This window comes from Mus caroli, chromosome 2 (genome assembly GCF_900094665.2).
Source record: "Mus caroli chromosome 2, CAROLI_EIJ_v1.1, whole genome shotgun sequence".
NCBI lineage: Eukaryota > Metazoa > Chordata > Mammalia > Rodentia > Muridae > Mus > Mus caroli.
In genome coordinates this window covers 101,542,044-101,551,985 of record NC_034571.1, presented here as the reverse complement: position 1 = coordinate 101,551,985, position 9,942 = coordinate 101,542,044, and the positions used below count along the sequence as shown (strand labels likewise).

Here is a 9,942-nt window from a genome sequence, read left to right as displayed (position 1 = left end):
CCCTGGCTGTCCTGGAACTCACTTTGTAGACCAAGCTGGCCTTGAACTCAGAAATCTGCCTGCCTCTGCCTCCCGAGTGCTGGGATGATGAAAGCTTTTTGACTGACAGTCTAGGTTTCTCCTCTTTGACTACTGGCAAGGAACTGTCCTTACTTTCTTTCTTGCCATGAAATCATTCGTAAATCACTAAAATGACCGAGAAAAGGGAAAACAAGCAAAGGTAGTACCTGCTTTATAATGTGGGTAGTAATCTCTTTCCTTCAATGTTGATGCATGTTTGCTGTTGATAAAAGCAAATTATCCAAAGTGAGTCTATTTTACACAATTCTAATTAACAAGAGATGAGCATCTTTTGGGGGGTCAAAGTAAATCCAGTTTATCATTATGGTTTATTTCTTACTCACAATGTATTTGATCTGATGTTGTTACAATGCTGAATTCTTTTAATGTGGTAAGGTACAATACCCCTATAACTAACTGGAAAGAATATTGAAAGTCATCAGAGGTAAGAACCTGAGGAGGAGGCATCTTTCACTGGTGAACGACTGGTAAGTTCTTAGTGTGTCTAGCTACCATCCCAGATAGTTAAATTGCTGGGCTGATTTAGAGTGAAGACCAGAAAATTCAATAATGTGTGATTGTTTGAAAATAGAATTTTAAAATATTTATTTATTTATTTATTTATTTATTTATTTATTTATAGTATAGAATAGTGTTTATTCAGGGCATGGGGAGGGGAGTTAAGAGAGTAGTAGAGGCAGAGAAAGGCAGAGAGAGGGAGAGAATAGACAAGTAGATGCCAGCCATGACCACGTGGAGAGAGGGGGGAAGCGAATGAAGAGAGATAGAGCAAGCGAGAAGCAAGAGTCAGAGAGACAAGAGAGTAAGAGCTTAAAATATTTATTGAAAACCACTTTTTAATCTTAAGACACTATGTTCATCATTGTGATCACAAAAGAAAGTTTTGGAATTTTTAATGATGATACCATGATCCTGATGTGTTAAATAGTAGAATCAAAGGCCAGAGAAAAAGGTTGTTTTCCTGACCATTATGAGTGTTTGTTTTCCTTCCAGTTTGCACGCATAGTTGTATGTGTATATGTGTGTGTGTGTGTTTACATGTGTGTGTGTGTGCATGAGCATGAGTGGGCATGCATATGGAGGATTTCCTCAGTCATCTTCCGACATTATTCCACTGTATTCAGTGAGGCAGGATCAACCAGTCAAACCTCAAGTTTATCTATTTGGCTCATCTGTTTTTCCAGCTTCCTCTTGGGATGCCCCTAAAAACCTTCTAAAGCTGACATTTCCCTGAGGACACAGCATCTGCCTGGTAGATATGCATTTGGAGACCTGAACTTCAGGCCTCATGTTTGAGCTGAGAGCTAGTTTAACCACCTAACCTTCTCTCCAGTTTCTCCATGTTCCATTCTGTCTTCTACTGGATCAGACTTGGTTGGGAGGCAGACATTTAACCTATGGGTAAATATGCTAAATTTCTGTTTTGGCTCCTCTCTTGCAGAGCCTCTTCAAAAATGCAGTTTTGCTCCTTTGAAGTCGGCTGTCTCTGGCTAGCCATAACTGTAATTACAGCCAAGCTTATAGTCACAGAGGAAATGTCTAGAAGAAGCAGGACTTTGAAATGACATAAAGCACCATCTCACAATTCCAAAAACAAAGTATTTACAGATGAAGATCATAAGCAAAAACAACAAACAAAGCAAAGCAGGAAAACAAAAACAAAACAAACAAACAAAAAAAAAAACCCAAGCAACAAGAACAAGAACAACAAAAACAACAACAAAACCCCCAGCTAAGTGGAAAGGAAAGAGAGAGGAATAGAGTTGGGAAGAAATGCAATTTGTACTTTGAGTCAATGATGGTATAGACAGGTGATTATGCATTCCTCAGGCCTGCCTAGGAGAAAGTCCATCCGGGAGTGATGGGGGATACCTTAACAGGATGATGATGATCCTTGTAGGGATTGGATGCATGAAATTAACCTTTCCTAGTTTAAGAGGGAATATGTTTGTTTTTTAAAGTGCCCTGCAATATATGAAAAGTGATCATTTCTCTTACAATATGAGCATAGCTAATACAACCCAATCATAATATAATAGTTATAAGTACAAAGAAATCAATAAGATGAGCCTTAATTGGATTCAGATGAGATCTAGAAAGCAAGACTTTTTTTATCCACCACTAAACAGTCAAGGACCTTGAAGTTTAGGGAAATTCAGACTCACTCTTAAGGGTGTGTAGTTAAAGCATGACAGATAGTCAGGACTTCGGAACCCATACCCCACATTTTCCCATTTGTACCTTGACTATTTGTTTGCCTACCTTTCCATCTTAAAGTCTATTCTAGACTTCTTGATATTTTTCTAGGTGGCCTACTAAATTTCTAGGACTTTTCTGGCCTTCAGTGATTATTTGTAAGCACTTAATCTTTAAACTACAGATGATTCTGAGGTGAATTGTACTTACAAGTGCTGCACACTTTAAATATTTGAAGCCGTTCTTGACAGGAATCACATACAGAGATGTTAATGAACCATCAAAAACCTGCAGCCTTGGTAGCCTGAGATTCGATTGGTTACCTAACCAATTATTCCTAGTCACATTCCCCTACAATACCACAATTTTATCACAGGGATTTAAAAAGGGAGGATTTCTAAGTCCATGAATTAAGTCATCAAATTAGAGCAGAGGCAATAAGCGTGGCTTGGAGATGTGAAATGATATCCCACTCACAGAAGCAGCAAAGGGCAGCTTGGGAGGACCTGAGCTGTTTCCTCATTGTTTTTCTATTCTGTCTGCAGTTCATTGTGTTCTTGAAAGTGTTACTTTTGCAGTACCTAATGAATGATACATCAAGGCCTGCCATGAAACTGTAGGGAGAAACTCTATGGTATGACTCATGAGCTGTGCTGAATTACAGATCTTTTCTCATTAGTCTGATTAAAAACCTAAGCTCATTATGGCTCAGGAAGTGATTTGGTTTCAATGCCTTTTGGTTATGTTATGTTCCTTTTCTTACTTTGCAGGAGCACATATTTTGGCTAAGAAATCATTTTCTATTTTAAATAATTCTAAATTTCAACTTTTAAATGTGTGTTCATTATCATATAATTCAAACCTATAAAGGCTCTTCTTTGTACTTTTAAGAACTATTAAAAAAAAATAACAAGTGATTTGATTTTTTTTGTCTTATGTGGTATTTTGTTTCACAGATAAGAACCTTTTAGACAGTTTTGTGGCATGTTTCATTTTCTACTACTTTTTTGGTAGAAAAAGGCAGACTTCTTAGTTGTCAAAAGAGGATATTGGCTTTAAAATTAGACTTAAGACAGAGCTATAATCTCATCTAGGTTGGGTCATTTAAACTATAAAATTCTAAATCTTTGAATGAAATAATTAGCAGTGATGGTAGCAGGTAGCTATTTATTAAACTAATATACCTAAAGCATGTGGAAAACTACAGGCCCAAATGTTTGTATTTCTTATTTCATTTGCAAATATGGAAACATGCAGATTTTTCCTTTAAGACCAAACTAAGCATTCTTTAATCAAAGAGGATAATGAAGAGATTAGAAAATGTTCTGATATGAGGACTTACGGACACATTGGCATGACTACTGGAATAAACGCCTAATTCTGAATATGTTCCAAGAGTTAACTGGAACTCCTGGGATTTTTCTAAATTTCTGTGACACAAGCCTTGCAAGTAAATTCTTACTCTCCATAAATGTTCAAAGGATTTTTAAACACTTTGCCTGGATAGTATATAAGAAAACAGTCAAAGGCATGAGATCTAAGGTTGTCATCACTATTGCAGTGCTTAAGGCACAGCTATGCATTATGTTTATTTAGGATTGATGAAGAGAATACACAGGTATGAGGTACAAATTTTTGGATTATTTTTCGTTACTTTTATTATTTAACTTCACTTTAATAGTCATTCTATAATCTCATATTCCAGTTGTCTGAAACGAGACAACTTGGGACTGTAGGAAGCTTTGTGGGTTTAGGCTTCTGCAACCTGTTGCTTTTCATGTCTTGATCAAAGCGTCTTATCAACATTAAAATACTAGACTTCATTCATTTGCTATTGCTACAGTATCTAACACTAGATGATCCATAAGAAAGTTTATTTGATCTTTATTTGAAGTTACACTTCTGGTATAGAAAGTTCAAAAACTGTTAAGAAACATGAGCTTTAACTCAGAAAAGAAATGAAAGGCGAAATAGCCTTGGTGTGAACTAAAATATACGGAATGGCATTGTTGAAATGTTGCTTGTTTAATTAATTGTCTTAAATAATTTGATTAAATAATTAGTCATTTGATTGATTAATCCAATAAATAATGGAGTAATCCATGATATTAATCAAATCCCACACAGTGAGAACTTTTCTCTGTAAAATAGAATGAATGAGTCCATAAGTGGAGGACCCACACTTCTTGGCAAACATCAGTAGTTCTCACACTCCAACTGAGACCACCAAGACACAAATTCCTGGGCACACGCAAAATAGTATGTTTATTTTCCTTAAGAAACTATTACTTGCAAGTTGCCCCAGTAGAGGGGAACACCAGGGCCAAGAAGTGGAAGTGGGTGTGTTAGAGGAGCAGGGGACTGGGGGGGGGGGGGCAAAGGTAATAGGGGACTTTAAGGATAGCATTTGAAATGTAAATGAAGAAAATACTGAATAAAAATTGGGAAAAAAAAAGAAACTATTACTTGGTTTTCTTTTGGGTTATGTCTTTTAAAATATATATTATTACTTCATTTTGTGTGTCATTGGCATGATACAGAAGTCTCCCAAACTCAGGGTAAAAAAGGATATTTATAGCATGGGAAAGATTTCTGAATCTCTCTGTCATGGCTTGTTTAAATTTCCAGAGGATTCATGAGAGGTAACAGGAGAGAGGTATATGGTCTATAGTTGAAAACATTTTTTTAGAAACCATCTACATATATTTCTATTATTTTCATGACATAGCTGTTTGATAAATGCTCTTTATATTTCTGTTTTTATAGCTCTTATTATTCACACAGATTTATTGCTCTCTAATGTTACATATTCTTTAAAATCAGTGTTTTGTCAACAGCTCCTTCAGAGCTCTGAGCGTTATAACTTTAAAATTCTACTCATCTACCAGAAAATCTATTGTTAGCTTTTTAAAAAAATAAATATACTTTCTTCATGAAAATTATTTTTGAAATATAAAAAGCAGAAAGATTTGGTGAAATTTCCAGGTCTGTTTTCCAATTTACTCTAAGACTTGAGAGTAGAAGTATTATTTATCTTAGTATGAGGAATCTTCTCTGCTGTTAGTAAAAGTTAAAAGTGCACAACTTTTAAAAAGGACACTGAAAGCAATTCATTATCATTTAAAAAGGCATGATTTTGATTACCAAATAGCAGTGATAGAAATGTAAATATTGAAAAAGTGCACAAACCCAGCCTTTAAGAGAAAATAGTAAAACAAATAGCACACAAGTTCAATGTAGCATTCTAGACTCATGTCAAAAACATGCAACTGGTTTATATGTAGTTATTAAAATGATTGTGTATCAAATTAAATAGAAAAAGGAAATGTGCATATAGTAAGTTCTCACTCATCAAAGTTATGCACTTATGCACTATGGGAAGATAAGTATGGGAAAGATTTGATTCTACATGGAAATAGTTGGTATTTCATAAGAGACTGGATTTTGTAAGATTTTTAATCTCTATATTATTTTTAAAAAGCAAAAATTTAATAATAATGATAATGTCAATTAAGTATAACATGTATTTTAACAAACATTTGACTTGGGAAGAACATATTTAAAAATCGCAGTGAGACAACATGAATTTCTTCAATATTAGATAGGATTACAAGTTCTATGTTAATATTTAAGATGGTAGCCAGTGACATGCTACTTTTGAAATAAATTTCTAGCTCAACTATCTGTAGTATGAGAGGCAGATATTGTTTAAGTAGTTATATGAATAAAATATGAATTTTTAACTTTTGAATGTATACTTAGCAAACACAACAGGAAACAGATCTAGTTTCTTGGTGGGAGGAAGGTGAGTTTTATAGTGAGTCCTTTTGATTTCAAAACACAAATCATTTTTCAATAAAAATGACAGAATTGAAAGCTAGACTCTGTAGTTTGTGAAACTTGAATATTTCTTTGTGAAATCTTCCTGAATTCAACACTCATTCATTAGCCTATAATACATTCAAATCATCACTTTATCTTACAACAGCTTTATAATAAGTCAATCAATTTTTTGTTATTCCAGATGAATTTGCAAATTGCCCTTTCTAACTCAGTGAAGAATTGAGTTGGAATTTTGATGGTGATTACATTGAATCTGTAGATTGCTTTCAGCAGGATAGCCATTTTAACTATATTAATCCTGCCAATCCATGAGCATGAGAGATCTTTCCATCTTCTGAAATCTACTTCCATTTCTTTCTTCAGAGACTTGAAGAATTTCCCCATTAAAAAACAGTGTTTTCAGCAGCAGCTGTCTAACTGCACCAACAAGCATTATTTTCTGTTGCAAGCTAACAATAGAGCCATAAAATCACAAGTCACACTAGAGAACCTGGCTGATGGAAGGATGTCAATGAAGACAGAACATAAAAACACTTTTAAGGGTAAAGACAATTTAAGTAATTACTTACATCTTCCTTCATACCAGGCTTTCTGGTATTCTAGCATATCAATATTTTATGAAAACATCCACTGACATCTTTAATGCTTCATAGCTTCCTTGTTTAAACCTTATAAGCCCAGTATAAAATAGATATCTCGAATTTATTTTTCATTTTTCAAGGCCAGGTCTAGCTCCATCAACTATGCAGATATTTTTCCATATTGAGTAGGTCACCTTTATTAATGTTTCTGTTGGTTTATTCATATTCTTGTATTCACTGTAGTCTTTAAATAGCTGATTAAATGTCTATAAAAATTTCACTTGTAACAAGCCATGGAGGTTGAGGATATGTGATTCTTTATTTTTGTATATCTTGAGTCTAACACAGTTGTTGACATCTAAAAACATCAAAAACATATTTGTGTCATGAATAAATTGAAAAACAAGTAGGATATTCTACATAAATTAAGATATTTTATCTGAGTCTGCACTGTTTTATACCCGTAAAAGCGACACAATCCACAAAAATAATGAAAGTAATATTTCTAGAAATATTATCTGTTACAATACTTGAGTCAGAAAATTAGAGTCTACCAGGGAGACTATAACTATAGCCTTTTCAACAAGGTCAGGCAATAAACACTCCTTCCATTTTGTTTACCATGACAAATTGTTGGGACTATGCAATGGGTAAAATTTCTGCTAAATGTCATGATTAATCAGTAAGAAGACAGGGCCAGATGTTAGAAAATAAATTTGCTCTCTCAGCAGATTTCCTAGTGCTTCATGCTTTTAAATATTCTGGTCACTTTCCCTAGATGATGCAATCTGTCCGTTATTTCCTGACTTAACTGGTTTAAAGTTTTTTGAACAGATCATCAATGAAAATGTTCACTTATATTCAGTCAACCTATATTGAATATTAATTATTTAGAATTTTTTCACTGATGCAGTGATGTTTCCAAAGTTATTTGATAAGATAGTGGGATTTATAAAGTTTATTTTATTTTATTAGAGACAGAGAGAATATGTGGTGTGTGTGTGTGTGTGTGTGTGTGTGTGTGTGTGTGTACACATAACTGCAGGTACTTGCACAGACTAATCTAAGGCTTAGGATAGCTTAGAGCTGGAGTTACGGGTAGCTATGAGTTTCACAGTAAGGTTGTTGGTAACCAAACTCTGGTCCCCTGGAAGTTAGTAATTGCTCTTAACTAATCCTTCTAGCCCTGAAGACTAATTTTCTTTTATATTTTAAAATTATATTTATGTGGCCAGTATGTATTCATGAGTGCCCAGTATTACAGAGTCCAGAAAATCTGTTGAAGCTACAGTTACAGGTATTGGGAACAACCTGGCAAGGGAACTGGGTACCTAAATAAGGTGTTTTAAAACAATCAAATAAAATTCTGAGGCAGAAGGTCCTCTATGCCTTCGAATCACTTTTTAAATATTTTTTCCCTCTATCTCTTATTTGGTTCTTTCCTTTCTTTTCCTTTCTCTTGTTCATAGATATTTAGATAGAAATATTGATGGCTTTAGCTGTAGACATAGATATTCAGTTTTAATCTCCACCCAACCTTTTGTGTGTGTGTGTGTGTGTGTGTGTGTGTCTGTGTGTGTCTGTGTGTGTGTGAGAGAGAGAGAGAGGGGGGGGAGAGGGAGAAAGAGAGAGAGAGAGTCATTATCAGCTCTGTCTCTAAGTCTCCCTCCACTTTATTTTTCTTTTGTCAAGGACTCCTACTGAACAAGGAGCTCACCCATTCAGCAAAGCTGGTTGGTCACTAGACTCTTGAGATTTACAACGTCTATTCTTTCCAAAGCTAGAGTTATAGATGTATGCCTTCTTGCCTGACATTTAACAGGGTTCTGGGAATCCGGACTCAGACCCTCATGCGTAAGCAGCAAACAATTTAGTAAATGATTCATCTGCCTAGCTATGCTTTTCTTTCCTATGTACTTGCCCCTCCAGAGCAGCTAACATTGAGTAGATCTTCTGTAAATACTCGATGAATCAAATTGAGTAATTTTTTTAACATATATATTGGCTTTTGGTTATGACCATGTTTAGTTTCCATGGTGATGTTTTAGGGGAAGAATTTTCTTGTGAGCGATAGTAAATTCATTTTAATACACAACTGGGTAACTAAGAAAGGCTTCTGTTGGTTTTACCTGGATTCCAGCATTACCTCTACCTGTCACTCTTGCAGTGAGCTCTCAAATGTTCCCATTCTCTTGTGTTAAGTTTTCCTCAAGAGATGTGAAAAAGCATCAGTCTCTCCACACAGGGAATTGATCACAGGTTAAAGGAATAAACCCACCACAATCTAACGCTATGAGCTAATGTACTTATTTAGATGACTTCCAGAAGTATTGATGAGGTGTTACTTACAGGAGCATGGCTGACTCACACACAGCTGCATCAGTTCAAAGCCCACCACAGCATGAGTGTTGACTCATGAAAGTGCTGTATCACTGAATCTCCCTGTGCAACCTGCAGTGGGCTCAACAGGTCAGACTGTTTCTTTTCCCGGGCAATTGTTTACTGCTTCTATAATCTTGAAGAGAATTCTTGTGCTAAAATTCTAATTTTAATCTTGTAAATTGTAGCTCTCTAGGAGTCAGAGATTTATTTACTTCCCAAATCTGAATCCCATGATCCTCCCCTTTACCTCCTCCCAGGAAGTAATGTCTCAGTTCAGAGAGAATTGCTATATACTATTCCACCCCTTTTTCTGGCCCTTAAATTCTTTCTGTTCCCTCTTCATGATCTTCCCTAAGCCTTGGAGGAGATGATTCAGTTGCCCATCTAAAGATGAGTATTGGGCCCGATGCCGTATCAGCAGTCACTTGTTATCAGGAGTGTTAGCAGGGCTTGAGTCTCTGTAGCACACCATCCATTCTAACATGGAAAAGTATTTCAATGTCTGTCAGAGGCTGACAAGAGAGTCATGGTTGACATAAACACAAACGTTTAGAAAGCAGATGCATTGCATCATCTTGACAGACTATAATAATTGCAATTGCCTTCCTACTTCTACCTGTAACCTCTTAAGTCATAGGCTTCTGTTCTGTCAGAGAGGACCACATATGAGTTCTCTCCTGTGGTGTCTCAGTCAGGGTTTCTGTTCCTGCACAAACACCATGACCAAGAAGCAAGTTGGGGAGGAAAGGGTTTATTTGGCTTACACTTCCATACTGCTGTTCATAACCAAAGGAAGTCAGGACTGGAACTCAAACAGGTCAGGGAGCAGGAGCTGATGCAGAGGCCATGGAGGGATGTT

General features: G+C 35.7%; 1 long non-coding RNA gene across 1 annotated transcript in view; it reads left to right on the top strand.

The window, feature by feature from the left end:
* The window catches only part of LOC110309167, an 89,118-nt gene extending 85,910 nt beyond the window's left edge, over nucleotides 1-3,208 (top strand). Inside the window, exon 3 of the long non-coding RNA XR_002379668.1 lies at nucleotides 1,523-3,208. This is a non-coding gene — a long non-coding RNA (uncharacterized LOC110309167). The remainder of the gene's footprint in view (nucleotides 1-1,522) is intronic.
* Nucleotides 3,209-9,942: the final 6,734 nt, after the last annotated feature.